Source organism: Bison bison, unplaced genomic scaffold (assembly GCF_000754665.1).
Source record: "Bison bison bison isolate TAMUID 2011002044 unplaced genomic scaffold, Bison_UMD1.0 scf7180017864384, whole genome shotgun sequence".
Taxonomy (NCBI): Eukaryota; Metazoa; Chordata; class Mammalia; order Artiodactyla; family Bovidae; genus Bison; species Bison bison.
Window position 1 is genome coordinate 1457827 of NW_011494956.1, and position 6535 is coordinate 1464361.

The window sequence follows — 6535 nt, forward strand, 5'->3', positions numbered from 1 at the left end:
CCTTGCAGTCCAAGGGACTCTCAAGAGTCTTCTCCAACACCACAGTTCAAAAGCATCAATTCTTTGGCGCTCAGCTTTCTTCACAGTTCAACTCTCACATTCATACATGACCACTGGAAAAACCATGGCCTCTGGAGGGAAGCAATTCCGGAAGTCAAACCCTGCCCTCTGGTGGCATCACTGCCATAGGCAACTGCTATGTCAATCTGAATCATTAGTGTCCCAATTGATTTTACAATATTTGAATGTAATGTTATCTTTAGGCTTTTTTTTTTTCTCTGTGGATCAACACACTGAATGTAGCCTGTCATTAAGGCTCTCAGAATTAAATCAAGTAAGAGAGGATAAACATACCTAGTTACAAACGATAATCTCTAGAAGTCTGTGAACCAGAGTTTCAATTACTTAGTTTGAGTCTCCGTTATGTGTCTCCTCTGCCCAACTGCTTTATATGATCTCTAAGGGCAATGAGTAGTTGTTTTTGTAGCTGAAGAACATTTCTGGAAAAAAGAGTTTCTAAAGGAAACTCTATTAACAATATTAATAGAATTCTATGACCAAAATTTTAATTGTTGCATTGGTTCCTGTGGACTCTTCCTACACATTTCTTACAGACTAGTCCTGCAAGAAAAGCACCATTGTGTTTGAAATACTAGCTAAATCTGAGGAAATTATACTTCTCCTTTTCCCCATTAAGAAGTCTGTTCTCTCACTAGGAAAACACCACTGTACTTCTTATCACAGAATGCAGCCTTTTCTGTATACTGATGCCAAATGGGTAACATTTTAGTAGGGTATTTGAAGTTGTGATACGCAACTCCATGGGAGACAAGCAAGGTCATTCAGAAGGTCTTTTCATTGAGAACATCAGAGCTTTCAAAAGACGCAGGCAGTTTTTCCTGGATAATTGGAGTAAAACTGAAATAAAGCAAAACCCCATAAAGAACAAAAATAGGCGATCAGATGGAAACACTCAGAATTAGGAGGTAAAAGATACAGAAAATGCTGATGCTGAATCTTAGAAATATATGAAACCAATAGCATTGAGTAAAAAGTGACATAATTCAAGAAGCTGAAGAGCAGAAATCAGCTGATTTCAGGGGTTAGCAGAGGGAAAAAAAGGACTGAGAACTAACACTAGTCTGGAACTTAGAGATGGAGGACTTCCTGGCTTTTTCTTTGCTGTTCTAGAAATTGAGACCTTAGGCAAATCATTAAACCATCACCGGACTTTGCTTTGATAAATGGGAATGAGACGATAAAAATCCTACCTTCCCTTGTAAGAACGTTGCGAGATTCTATATTTAAAATAGTTTCCTCAAAAGATAGTCTGTTACAACCCATTCACATGAATAGACTATATAACATAAAAACAAGTTTAATATATGCCTGAAGTTGAAAGCTAATCTTATGTCAAGAAGTATATATTCAGCACTGAGACTCTTAAAAGGGAACATTAATGTTAGCAGTGCCTGCTGGCTGTCAGGCATCATGTGAAACAAACCATAGGCTTTGCAGTCACAAAGGTCAGTTAAGATCCTGGCTCAGCCTCTGACTAATCTTGTAACTGGTTAATTTACTCATTCTCTTTGAGCCTTAGTCTCCTTATCTTTTAAAACAGGATAAAAATTTGCTGTTAACATGGAGATTAAATGAAACTTGGAGGGGGGAGATTGGTATATACTAAACATTCAGTAAATGTTATCTATTATTACTGTCATTTTATATGTTTTCAATATATATTCATATGTCCCCATCAAATACTAGGTGAATTACCCCATAAAATTATACTTTATATATATATAATTATACATATGTATATAATTTGTCACATTATTACACATGGCCAAGAAACAGATTGGAATAATATTAGAGTTCTGTCAGTACAGTACAGTATGGTGATACAACTTGTTATTAATCAGGAAAGCAATGGAAAAGATCCAGGAAGGATCCATTTCTAAAACAAGTGAAAGAATAAACATCCAAAGTTCAGACAATTTTAAGTTTACTTCAAGCTGGGAGGGGGAAAATATCACACTATAGACCTTTGGTTGGTGAATCATACCTAATTAAATGGCAAAAATTTCCTTCAAAGTGCAGGATTCAGAGAAAAAACTTTCTTTGCCAATAGCTCCCCTAGTATTCATATAAGCCTCTTCCTTGAATTATCTGATTTAACATGTGGTAATTGTTTTTTTTTTTTAATATGACTTCACAAGATTCACTGTCTAATAATTATAAAACATTATATTGTTTCTGGTAATAACATTTCTGATATTACTTTATTACTGTATAAAATAATGGAAAAACAAATTAGGCTAAATATTTTTGTACTCAGAATAGAGCAGGCAGATTTGTGAAGTTCATTAGAACTTTGTGAGCATAACATAATATGATAATAATTTTGGATATGAAGAGGTTCTAATCCAGAGAAAATATGTTTAGAAATCAGTCTATTTCAGTAGGCATTGTAATATGCATGCCAACCATCAGCTTAAAGCCATTTTCTAGATAAATTACATGGTTCATGTTATACCAGCAAATTAAGATGTTCTCTGCATAAAAAGTCATTCTGTAACTATGGACTTTTGATTTAGGTTTGGAGTGTAGCTTTATCTTAGTGTGGATCAGGAAGTCACAGAAATTGTGCTATAGGAGTAAATTTAGGGGTCAAATTTATTGCTTTTTTTCTTGAGAAAAATATGGAATATATATCACCAGGGAAAGCAGAGACACAGTGGTGGAGCAGAAGGACTTGCACTTATCTCCTCTTATGAAAACATCAAAATCACAACGAATTGCTAAAGAACTATCAATAAAAATAATACCAAAAAAGATATTCTACATCTAAAGACAAAGAAGAAGCCACAATGAAAGAGTAGGAGGGGAGCATTCGTGATACAATCAAATCCCATACCTGTCAGGTGGGCCACCCATAAACTATATGTTTGCCCTCTATCCCTGTAAACATACACAATTACCATATTCTAAATGGGGTCTTCATTGTCAGACTTCCCAAGAAAGTCTATTTTAACCTATAATGTAGTTGAACCTATAATCTATAATGCTTTACCATCTTGTGCTTTTATTGAAACAACTTGAATTAGAGATTTATAACATTTTATTTCTGGAATGGGCCCTGGAAATTACATGCTCCGGCGTTCACATGTTTAAACACTTACAGGCGCTGGGAGTAACAGAGATGGGTGAAGCAGGCATGGTGGTGGACATTTCCCCCTTCTCAGAGGATGTGGGGATGGGGAATCCGGATTGTGTCCGTTGTGATTGGGGGAGATACAGGCTGAGTTTTTTTTAAGGCAAGCTGGAAATTTCAAACTTTAAATGGAATATCCTATTTTGAAATGTTTTCAATGAAAGTAAATGGAAAAAAAAAGCAACACTGTGTGGAACTAAACAGAACTGTTTAGCAGATCAAATTTAGTTCTAGGAGTGCCAGTTTACAACTTAGGATCCACATTTACAAACAAGAAAACAGATTTCAAGCCCCAGCAACGTGCTGCAGACCCCCATTCCAGTGTTTTTATAATAAACTAAATACTTCAAGTATACCGCATTAGACAACTCCCTCCCCAAATTCCATTCCCACATGCAACAACAACCCATGACAGGATTTGCAGGTAGCAGGAAGACACCTGCTACCCCTCAGAGATATGATGGGATGAGGTTATTACCCACCCTTGCTTTTATGAGAGGGCTGCCCTGGTGGCTCAATGGTAAAGAATCTGCCTGCCAATGCAGAAGACTCAGTTTTGATCCCTGGGTCGGGAAGATCCCCTAGAGAAGGGAATGGCACCCCACTCCAGATTTCTTGCCTGGAGAATGCTATGGACAAAGAAGCACTAAACAGCAACAAATCTCATGAGACTGGTCTGGTGCAGAGTCTGAGAACTAGTGCAGAATGGCAGCCAGGACTGCATCTCCCTGATTCTTTGATCTTGATAGCAATTTATCTTTCCTTTTTCCTTTTTATATTTTGGAGACTATACTGTTATGTTTTCTAGAGCTGTGTTGCATTTCACTAAAGTGATGTCTCCATGTAGGTGAATACAGCACACAGTCTGTGAAATTTGGTGACCGCATGTTATTTTAACTTTTATTCAAAAATATCATCTACTGCTCAGAAGGTGGTCAGTAGTGAAAGCGCCCGATGCCATTTCATAGAGCCATAGGACCAAATGGTCCTGATTATATAACTGGTGATGAAGTTAAATTTTAAAATATTTTTAGTATTTAGTACTGAAAGATATTTATTTTTGAAAACTTCCTTGTCAAATGTTTTTAAAGTGAAATGTGATATTCCAAGCATGAAATTATCTACACATTTGTGTTTCAAGGCTGCATTTGTGTTTCTGATACTATTTTCTAAATTCATTCACTGTGGTTTAGGAACACACACACAAAAGTACCTAGAGAGACTATATCTGCTATTGATTAGGTGAGTACATTGAGGGAGTTACACATGATTAATACTGGAAGAATATGGAGTATTTCTGATGAATAGTAACATTTGGCTAGCATATACATTTCTTGGGATCATGAAAGTAAAAATGTTAGTCACTCAGTCATCTTCAACTCTTTGCAGCACCATGGACTGTCTTTGCAGCACCATGGACTGTAGCCCGCCAGGCTCCTCTGTCCATGGGATTCTCCAGGCAAGAATACTGGAATGGGTTGCCATTCCCTTCTCCAGGACATCTTCCCAATCCAGGGATTGAACCCAGGTCTCCTGCATCACAGGCAGATTCTGAGCCACCAGGGAAGTCTTAGCCCTAATAAAACTTTTTAGACAGGTAAATTTATTTTTTAGCGTGGTTGGAAAAATAGTTGAATTCTCATAAGCATATTCTGAATTCTGTAAAAAGGCAACATGTACACTTTGGTTAACTGTTTCATGATCTGGAAGAACACAATTCATGATTTTATACATAGTGCTTGGATGGGAAGAGTGGAGAGCTACAAAAGTACTAACTTCCATTTTAATTTCATTTTGGGTGAAGAGAACAAATTTCATGCTTTTTCAAGCTGTAGAGTTTTCTAGTGAGACAGAAAATCAAGATAGAAAATAGTGGACCAATAATGTAAACTCTTATAATTCAGAAAATGCCATGTTGAGGACTGCTACTTTATTGAGGAATATGTGCTACAGTGGAGTATCAGTCCATCTGACAATGGTGCCATTTGCTTCAGGAGCCAGAGACAGGCTGTAGGGAATCAAAGTGAGATGGGAAAGAGCCAGTGTGGAGCGCTTCAGGAAGTCTGTTGTCTTCAGACGGTAAACCCCTCTTAAAGGGAGTATTCACCTGGGAATTTCAGTATTAAGCAAGTACGAAGTATTAGGCTGCTCAGATCAAATTCATGATACAGGGAAGAATATGGTGCAGGCAGAGGAAGGAACATGGTCAAACCAAGTTTGAGTTTTCAGCTCCAGAAATTCTATTTCAGACCTTTTAATATTGTCTATGTTGCTTCAATATGTTCAAACATTCCTCTGGCTTGAACATATGGAATGTAGTTATATAGTCATCCAATGTCCTTGTAAATGAATTTTATCATCTGTGTCATTACTAGGTCTGTTTCTATTAACTGGCTTTTTTTTTCTTTTCATGGATTTTGTTTTCATGCTTCTTTGCATGCCTGGTAACTTTTGAATGGATACTAAACACTGTGAACATTGTTTTTACTTTGTTGGATATTAGATGTTCTTGTATTCCTACATAAATTCTCCAACTATGTTCTGGGAAGCAATGAAATTGTAGTTTGATTCCTTCAGATCTGGCTTTTAAGCTTGTTTGTTAGACGGGACCAGAGCAACATTTGTGTATGTTAGTTGCTTTTCAGTCATGTCCGACTCTTTGCCACCCCATGGACTGTAGTCCGCCAGGCTCCTCAGTACATGGGATTCTCCAGGCAAGAATACTGGAGCGGAATGCCATGCCCTCCTCCAGGGGATCTTCCCAATCCAGGAATTGAACGAGAGTGTCCTGCATTGCAGTCCACAAGGGAAGCCTAGAGCAGCATTTAGTCTAATTTTTTCCTATTCCTGAAGCAAAACCCTTCTGAGTATGCCACCTGATGCCCTATGAGTTTTGAGCTCTGCCCCTCTGGCTAGTGGGAATATTTGGTTCTGGATCATCTCTAGGGTTGTTGCCTCTAATCCTTTTGGGAGATTACTCATTCACATGCACTGCAACACAGGGGGGACTTTCAGATCTCCGTGCTCTTTCTTTGTAAGGCTCTCCAGTGTCTGGTACTCTGCTCTGGGAGCTCTAGCTCCTTGCCCCTCTGGACACCAGCTCCATCCCCTCAACTCAGGGGGACTTGGGAGCTCCTTCTGGACTATCCTTTCCTGAGTTATGGCCTGGCACTTTCACCAGGCAGTAATCTGGGGCTTACTCCATTTGTCTCCTCACCCAGAGAATACTGCCCTTTGACGGCTGATGTCCACTGTCTTGAAAATCATTGTTTTATATATATATATATATATATATATATAAAGTGTATATCTAAATGACTA

The 6535-nt window shown here is 38.0% G+C and overlaps 1 protein-coding gene across 2 annotated transcripts in view; it reads right to left on the minus strand.

Annotated features, from left to right (window-relative positions):
- The window catches only part of AGTR1 (angiotensin II receptor, type 1), a 43080-nt gene that overhangs the window by 21399 nt on the left and 15146 nt on the right, over positions 1-6535 (minus strand). The gene's annotated exons all lie outside the window — the stretch shown is intronic.